This window comes from Octodon degus, unplaced genomic scaffold, assembly GCF_000260255.1.
Source record: "Octodon degus isolate 3935 unplaced genomic scaffold, OctDeg1.0 scaffold00101, whole genome shotgun sequence".
Taxonomy (NCBI): Eukaryota; Metazoa; Chordata; class Mammalia; order Rodentia; family Octodontidae; genus Octodon; species Octodon degus.
In genome coordinates this window covers 128,999-137,011 of record NW_004524677.1, presented here as the reverse complement: position 1 = coordinate 137,011, position 8,013 = coordinate 128,999, and the positions used below count along the sequence as shown (strand labels likewise).

Sequence of the window (8,013 nt, the reverse complement as noted above, 5' to 3'; positions counted from 1 at the left end):
TTTTTTTTTTCTTTTAGTCTTCTTTTGGAACTGGATCTCACTGTGTAGCACAAGCTAGTCTCTATTTCACAGGATTCTCCTGCCTCAGTCTCCTGAGTGCTGGGATTACAGGCATATGCCACCATGCCTGGTCTGATTGCTGTTAATTCTTTATCCAAATGACAATCTAGTAACATTTCTAAATCATCAACTTTGTTCACATTATTGAAATACAATACAGTGTATTTCCAGTAGTATGCCTCCTTTTACAAGTGATTAAATGGTGATCATTTACTGAATTTAAACAGTATTTTTAAGTTTAGATCCCCAAAATGTCCCTGAATGAAACAGTAATAGCTCATAGAAAGTTTTCCATTTTCTGTTTAATCAAATGAGTTCAGATCTACAAATCATTAAATATGTGAAATTTACTACTCACATCTATAGCCTACACGGGTGAAACTCTGTAATAATAGAGAATGGTATTTGGAGATTGTTGTTCTTTTGCATCTTCTCTGTCATGCAGTCACTCCACTTCTGCAGCTGGTTGGCTCCATGAGTGTGAGACACACAGTCCCTGAGGGCCACCCGATGGCCATTCTGGCACTAGGTGTTCACATTGTTTCACATTCACTAAGTGCCCGTGAGATGCCGACCATGCTGCCTAGTGCTTCAGTCTACCTGGTCAGAGCCGAAGCTCTGCGACCAGACTGCCTCCCTCTAATCCTGCATCACTGTTTCCAGGGAGGCTTGACTTTCTTTCCAAATTTGCTGGCATGATTAAGTCACTGTAACCTAATCGAGAACCACAGTCACTTCCTCTGTGAAGGAAGGACATGCACAGTGTGTAAGCTTCCTTAACCAAAGCTGAGAAGCCGAACAAAGTTTGGCTTACTGTGTCTTCAGCTATCCAATTTATCTCTTCTGAAAAGGAATCGCTACTTCAGGTAGGAAGTGTGCGCCAGTAGTGCTCACGCCTTTGCCTGTACCAAAGCCCTCCTGGTAGTATAGATATTAGACACTAAATTGTTTTTTTGTGTGTGGGGGGGGGAAATTGTAATTTTTTTATTGGAAAACAAATATACCACTTGGAATGGATTTGAGGCAAATTGTGCCATAACAGATATTTTTAAAGCAGCTAAATGAAGTTTAAAAAGCAAGAAACACTAAAAGAAAATGTTTCTGGTACAAGACCAGCAGTACAAAAAACTAGTGTACGAGTACCTGGATAATACACCTGTTCTGCAATAGCGCAACTTTGAGGTACGTATTGTTGACTGTCCAAAGTCACACAGAGTTACAGCTCCACAACTCAACAGCAACATGCTAACATTCCTAGGAAAACTACTTTTTAAAAAAAGGCATAACCCAGATGTTCCCTCGTTTGGCCAAATCCATCTAAGTTTAGATGTGCAGAAGGGCTTAGATACATCCAGAGTCAGCCACATGCAACATGTTACTTGGTCAGTTTTCTAAAATAAGGCTTCAGGACCATGACAGTAGGATAAGGGAAGAAAACATGGAGGAGTGAAATCCTAATTACTTGTACATGCGTATTTTTTTTGACAGTAGGGGAAATCTTTTACAGATAAGTTACAAACAAAGATAAAGCAAGTAAACCAATTTGTACAAGAAATTTAACACATTTTGTACAGCGTCTTCACTTTGCTGTCATCATTCATACAAACTCTTCATAGTTTCCGTGGCCGTCACCTCAGTATCTGCTTCCCTGATCATTTCATCAACTTCTTCATCTGTTGACTTTTCCTTCGGGGTTTGTCACGACATGCCGAAGCTCTGCTGCACTAATATAACCATTGCCATCCTTATCAAATACACGGAATGCTTCTCTAATTTCTTCCTTGCCTTCTGTGTCTTTCATTTTTCTTGCCATCATTGTCAGAAATTCAGGGAAGTCAATCGAGCCATTACCATCTGCATCTGCTTCATCAATCATGTCCTGCAACTCCAACTCTGTGGGATTCTGCCCCAGAGACCTCACTACAGTTCGCAACTGCTTTGTTATTGTAGTTCTATCACCATCCTCATCAAATGGTGGAAAAGCTTCTTTGAATTCTGCAGTCTGCTCTTCAGTCAGTTGGTCAGCGTGCTGTGAGCGCTACTGGTTTCTGAGATGCGAACACCTAACCGCTCAGCTCGCTCGCTCCACTTGGACTAGTTCTTGGTTTTCTTTTTAATCTTCTGTAGCTTGTTATATTGCCGACCTTACTTCAGCGTGGATTTTCTAGTCACTTATCTTGGGAACAGTTGTGCCTCACAATAGTAATAATTTTCCTCCAAATTTGCTTTAAAGTCATTTTGTTAAATGAATTATATCGTTATTGGCCTTGAAAGGTTCACAATTGAAGAAATATTAATGTTAAACATCTGTGCCACCCCCACATTTTGGTAATGTATTTATCATGGAACCTTCAACTTCCGGTAAAATGTGAATTTTCACAAGGGTTTGTGGCCACATATTTTCTTTCTTCTACCAATGATAATAATAATAATAATAATAATAATAATAAGCCCTTGTGGTATAGGACCCACAAGTTATATAAGGGAAATAAATACAACTCCCAATCTGCTAGATATCTGATAGGCCAAATTCATATTCCTTGAAATTGAACAATGAATTCTAAGAAACAACTGATGTTAAGAGTAGGAATTTATATTGAAGGAGGGAAGCTCCTGAGGGAGATGGGAGGAGGCCTGAGAAGGTTACCAATGTGCCCACTAAGTTTTATAGAGGTGTGTACAAAGTGGGACAGAACTGTGATCAACTGAGATTCCAAGTGGAGCCACGTGGGCAATGTTGATCCAGTGGGGAGGTAAGTCATATAGCAAGGATACATCGAGAGAAACCCTTTTTTTGGAAGAGATGAGTCAGGCGGTCCTGGTCAAACCTCTGGGTGACTTGTCTATCTAGACTTGGTTGGACAACATGATACCAGTTACATATATTGCTTAAAGTGCTTCCAGCCCCGGCTATGAGGTGTTCTCATTCTCTGAACTGCCTCCCTCGAGGGCCAAGTCCTGAGTGTCTACTGCCTATAATATTTCTATCTAATTTAGTTGTCTATAACACTTATACCCATAACGAACTGCCGACTATTGAGTATTTAAAAATCTAAGGACAAATTAATATTCTAGAGAATACTATGTTTAATATTTATGGTAAAAACATTTTTCCATGCTCTGAAACTATCTGTGATAAATTATGGTTGCCACATAACCAGGCCCTTTTGAGCTGTTTAGATCATTGTATGTTATTTTGACCATTGTAATGTTCTTTAAGGGTAGAGGAGATTGTGACACTGAAGTCCAAGGACAGTTCTATGACAACATATCCCTTTTGGCACATCAATGAAGGTGACAAACAAAGCACTAAATAGGCTTTTAACTGGTCAGAGAATTGACCAGCATTGACCATGTAATCAATGGAGATGGTGGGGCTGTCGCAGAGACCAGTGGGCCACTAAGTTCCCTAAGGCATCGGTCCAGAAAAGCAAACCACAAACCAAGTGGTTCCTCAGTCCAGGCTGTGGAGAAATTGCATAAATGCTATAAGAATGAGCAGACGTCAGAGCTGCAGCTAGCAAAATGGTCCTTGGTAAACCTTGTTTGTGAGTTAAGGGGAAAAAAAATCATTGAAGGAGCAGTAAACTGGAATAATCTGAATACCCAAATTGAGGTCATTTGTATTCTAATTAAGGTTCAAAAGAGGAAAAAAACTGTTTCAGTGAGGTGTTTTTTTTTTTTTTTTTTTTTTTTAGAGAAATAACAAGCTGGAGACAGGGACCATCTGTTACACTGACCATGTAACAAGATGTTAGATTTATTCTGACATAATGACGTGACGTGCAGCATCAGATATAAAGCCAGGCCTGCAGATCTGCTATCATAGCAAGAGACTTCACTCTGCTGTAGCGTGGTGCTGTGGCTGCCTACGTTATGACATAGAACATACACAATCCTAGAGGCAACTGATCAAAATCATAGCATATTAGCAAACATGCTCAGTGCTCCGTGTCCTCCTGAGAGTCCAGAGGTTCGAGAAAGTTCAACTCCAATTAAGTGGTGCTTTGTTTTCCAAAGAAAAGAGCAGCTCAGTGTCTGTGAAATCTGTTGGGTTTACCTCTTTGCAGTTGCTGCCAGTTATTTATTTACCATGCACATCATTATGAACCTGTGCAGCATATAAAACTATCCTAGGAAGATATGTGCCCAACTTTCAAGAAGAGACCACAGTCCAAGTAATGAGAGTTACCTGATGTTTCATGTGAGGACTAATGAGAAATATCTCAGTGTTCTTTCTGTTATCCCTTCCTGAACAGCACAACTTCTTATCCACTGCAAAGGTGTTCAGTTGAGGTACAGTTTTGTGCAATATTACTAAAAGGTCTTAAGTAGACAATGTCATAGTGCTTTCCACAGGATCCAGTAGGTGGGAAAGATAGGGCCCTCTCGTGCTTTGGCATTTAGAAACTCAGTCAGTGTATAAGGATTACATTTACCAAATGTGAGTTTGTGAAGAGAGAAGGTGTGGTAAAGGGAGTTCTGTTTTCCTTTTCCTGTAGGTCTTTGAGGAGCTGTTTCTGGTGACCTTTTGAAATGGTTTATCACAAAATTTTTCCCCTTTCTGCATTCAGAAAGTATTAAGTATGACTTGTGATAAAACACAGAAATAGTGAAACTAAAAACTAAAACTAAAAATTCAGAAGACACTGTACAGTAGTCTCTCACTGTCTCATGGTTCACCTTTCGTGGACTCACTGTTTCACACTTTTTCAAAAAATAATAATTAAGTTATTTATCGTGGATTTTTCATTATATCATGGGATTTTGCAGTACCATCCTGTATACATACGTGGTTAAAATCACACAGGCTTGCAAGTTTAGAAAATGGTTGAGAACATTAGAAGTGTCTTTAAAAGTGTGAGAAAAATTTATAAGAGTGTGGGAAGGATTTATAAAGCCTTCAGATATATCTAAATATTAAAATAAATGTCACTACCTCGCCGATTTTCACCTACTGCAGGGGTGTCTAGGACATAGACTCCATGATATGTGAGGGGCCACTGTATATTTCAGGAGAAGAATGAAATGCCTGAACCCTAAGAAAAATGACTTAATGAAATCAACTTTCAGTTTCTTTTATAACAAGTAAAATCATGGAGGGCATGTATTCTTTCTTGCTTTGCTTTTTGTTTTTAATTTTGAAAACTTCCATAGTAGTGAGAAAATGTGCATAATCTGAACATTCAGACATCTCGTCCCTTTTGATGTGCGTTCAGTAGTACTCAGTGCACACAGTCATTAGTATTCGGTCCCACTCTTTCACACTGTCAGGCCAGCTGCATACCCCTCAGCAAGTCCCTGTCCCCACCTCCTGCCTCCTGTCACCTCTGCTGCAATGTCTGTGTTTGGCCATTCTAGACCACTCATGGGTGTGCATCATGCCCTGCTTGTCTGGCTTTTCTTGACTGGCTTTTTTATATGGAATATGTCATATAATAACATGCATATCTTACTTTTCTCATTGGTGAGAGAAAATACCTGATGCCCAAAGTTGAAGGAGGAAAGGTTTGCTTGGCACAGTTGTGGAGGTTTCAACCCAGTGCTGACTGGCTCCAAGGCAGAGGGGCATCGCAGAGGAGAAACAGTTCACGGTGGGCAGAAGGCGAGAGGGCAGCCAAGCAGTGGGGAAGCCAGTGACCACAGCAGCCCTGTTCCGTCCCTTGTAGTCTATCCAGGCTACGTGCCCTGGGGCAGGTAGCACGCGCACCCAGGGTGGGCCTCTCTGATGTCCATACCCGGAGCTATGCCAGACCCCAGTCAGTGGGCTGATTTGGTCACCACACACCCTTGATGCCAGCATCACACACTCTAGATCCAGCCACCTCTGAAAGCCCCATCAATAACTACCTGAGGCTTTCAGGGGACATCTAGACACAGCCATAAAGACATGTCAGAATTTCCTTCCTTTTCACAGTTGAACAATCTGTCTGTCTGTCTCTTTTTGATACAGAGTCTACTGTGTAGTTCAGGCTGGCTTTGAGCTCACTGTGTAGCCCAGGCTGGTCTCAAACTTGCAGTGATCCTCCTGCCTCAGCTTCCCGAGTTCTTGGACTATGGAAGTGCACCACCATGCTTGTCCAGATGAATAATATTTCATTGTACAGTTATATCAGTTTTTGCTAGCCATTCATTTGTTGATGAATGCTTGTATTGATTTTATCTTTTGGTCACTAGAAATCCTGCTGTTACATACACATATCCTTCAACTTATGTTCTCAGTTCTTACACAGATTCTTGAGGTAGGAAAAAGACATGAAGGAGCTTATTTGAAGTCCAAAGTTGAAGATTAGTGCTTCATATGGGTCTTTCCATAAGGATGATGGGTGACAAAAAGTGGGAGGAGTCATCCTAGGCAGCTGCTCTGCAAATGTGCAGGGATCTCCCACAGAGGGCTGTCTGTTGGGGAACATAAGTAATGTTAAATATAATCCCTGTAAGATGCAGAGCTTGGGCCGGGGTATACAGTGGCACAAGCACCTGCTTGGCAAGTGCCAACTCCTGAGTTGGCATCCTGGTAACAAACATAAAGATGCAGTGCCTCTGAGGGCTACCTGTGTGACTTCATGAGCAGGCTGAATGCCAAGGGTCACTCATGTGAGAGCATTAACAAATGAGTGGTCAGCAGGGCTCTGCCTCCATCACCAAAGAGAACACAGCAGAGCGCTTGATGAGATCAGTGAGAGCTTGTGATGAAGGCTGCTGCTGAGAATCCCAGAGGGCAGAGGGGAGAGGAGCTCACGCCATCCCCCAAGTTTCCAGGCTGGAAGATGGAAGCGCTCTGCTCACCTTACCACTGTAGATGGCCACCACAGCAAAGGGCCTGGGAGACATTTAGGCTAAAACTTAGAGTACCCAAGGGCTGAAGCTTCCCCAAGTTGGAGATGTTTGTCGTTTGGGCTTGTCAAATATTTGCTTGTATCAGAGTATAAAACATAAATACAGATGATGATTACAGGGTGGGTTTCAGCAGCTGTTTACACATGGGTCTCCACAGAACTGAGGAAGCTTTTCAAATGCTTTTTATCTTGGTGGTATAAGCAAGGACCTGAATACCAAAACAAGAGTGTTCATTAGCCCTTAGGTTCAATAGATTATTCTTGTAATGTAAAATAGGACATCTCTGTGGACATACCATCAAGGCAAAATAGTATGAGTTCTCTAAAAATTGTTTAGACTGCTTAGGTACCAAAAGCAGGCAACTAGCATACAAACCATTCACATTATGGATGTTTCTCCTGCTCTGACTTTAATGGGACTTCTTCTAATTCCTTTTTTTTTTTTTTAATTCCTGCTATTGTATGAATCCACTCTATTTGTAACCTCAAGTTCTCCAAATCAAGGAAAAAGTATTTTCTAACTCTGAATAGTCACTCTTGTTCCAAATGGAATTGTTTGGAAAAGTTGGATTATTTTAATTTAGTATTTTAAAGTATTTCAAAAATGAGCATGTGCTCTTCATTTAGTAAAATGAATGTTCTGAGAGATGACCAGATGAAATTGTAGCTATGAACAAAATTGGTTTCTGTGTTTGAGAAAATTTCAAGTTTTCAAAGAAATAATGTTGAAGTATCTCTTTAAACTGTTGTAGAACTGTTGCTTTCATAGAATTTAACCCACGTTCCTTAGGATTGGAGCTGCAATGCTTTGCCCACTTTGGTTGTTGCATTTATGTATAAATTAGTGTTTATTCTGTCTCACAAATGAGTTGCATAGCAGTGGATAATATGTGCAAGGACAGTCCAGAAACAGCCTGGTCACTGTCCATCATTCGTGTCTGAGGTCTGTCTTCACGCAGGACTCCTTCTTACCTAGGTGGGCCTTCTCCCTGCATTTTGTTATTCCACTGTTCAGAATGACTTTTGATTATTTGCTTTTGTATTTTAGAAGTTATGCATATTTGCTTTTATTTCTCAAAATTGTCAAGTAAATTTTTATATCATTCTATTTAAA

The 8,013-nt window shown here is 40.6% G+C and overlaps 1 protein-coding gene and 1 pseudogene across 3 annotated transcripts in view; one reads left to right on the top strand and one right to left on the bottom strand.

Annotated features, from left to right (window-relative positions):
* The window catches only part of Nr3c2 (nuclear receptor subfamily 3 group C member 2), a 388,454-nt gene that overhangs the window by 329,085 nt on the left and 51,356 nt on the right, over positions 1 to 8,013 (top strand). The window lies entirely within an intron of this gene.
* LOC105743130 lies at positions 1,640 to 6,894 on the bottom strand (annotated as a pseudogene).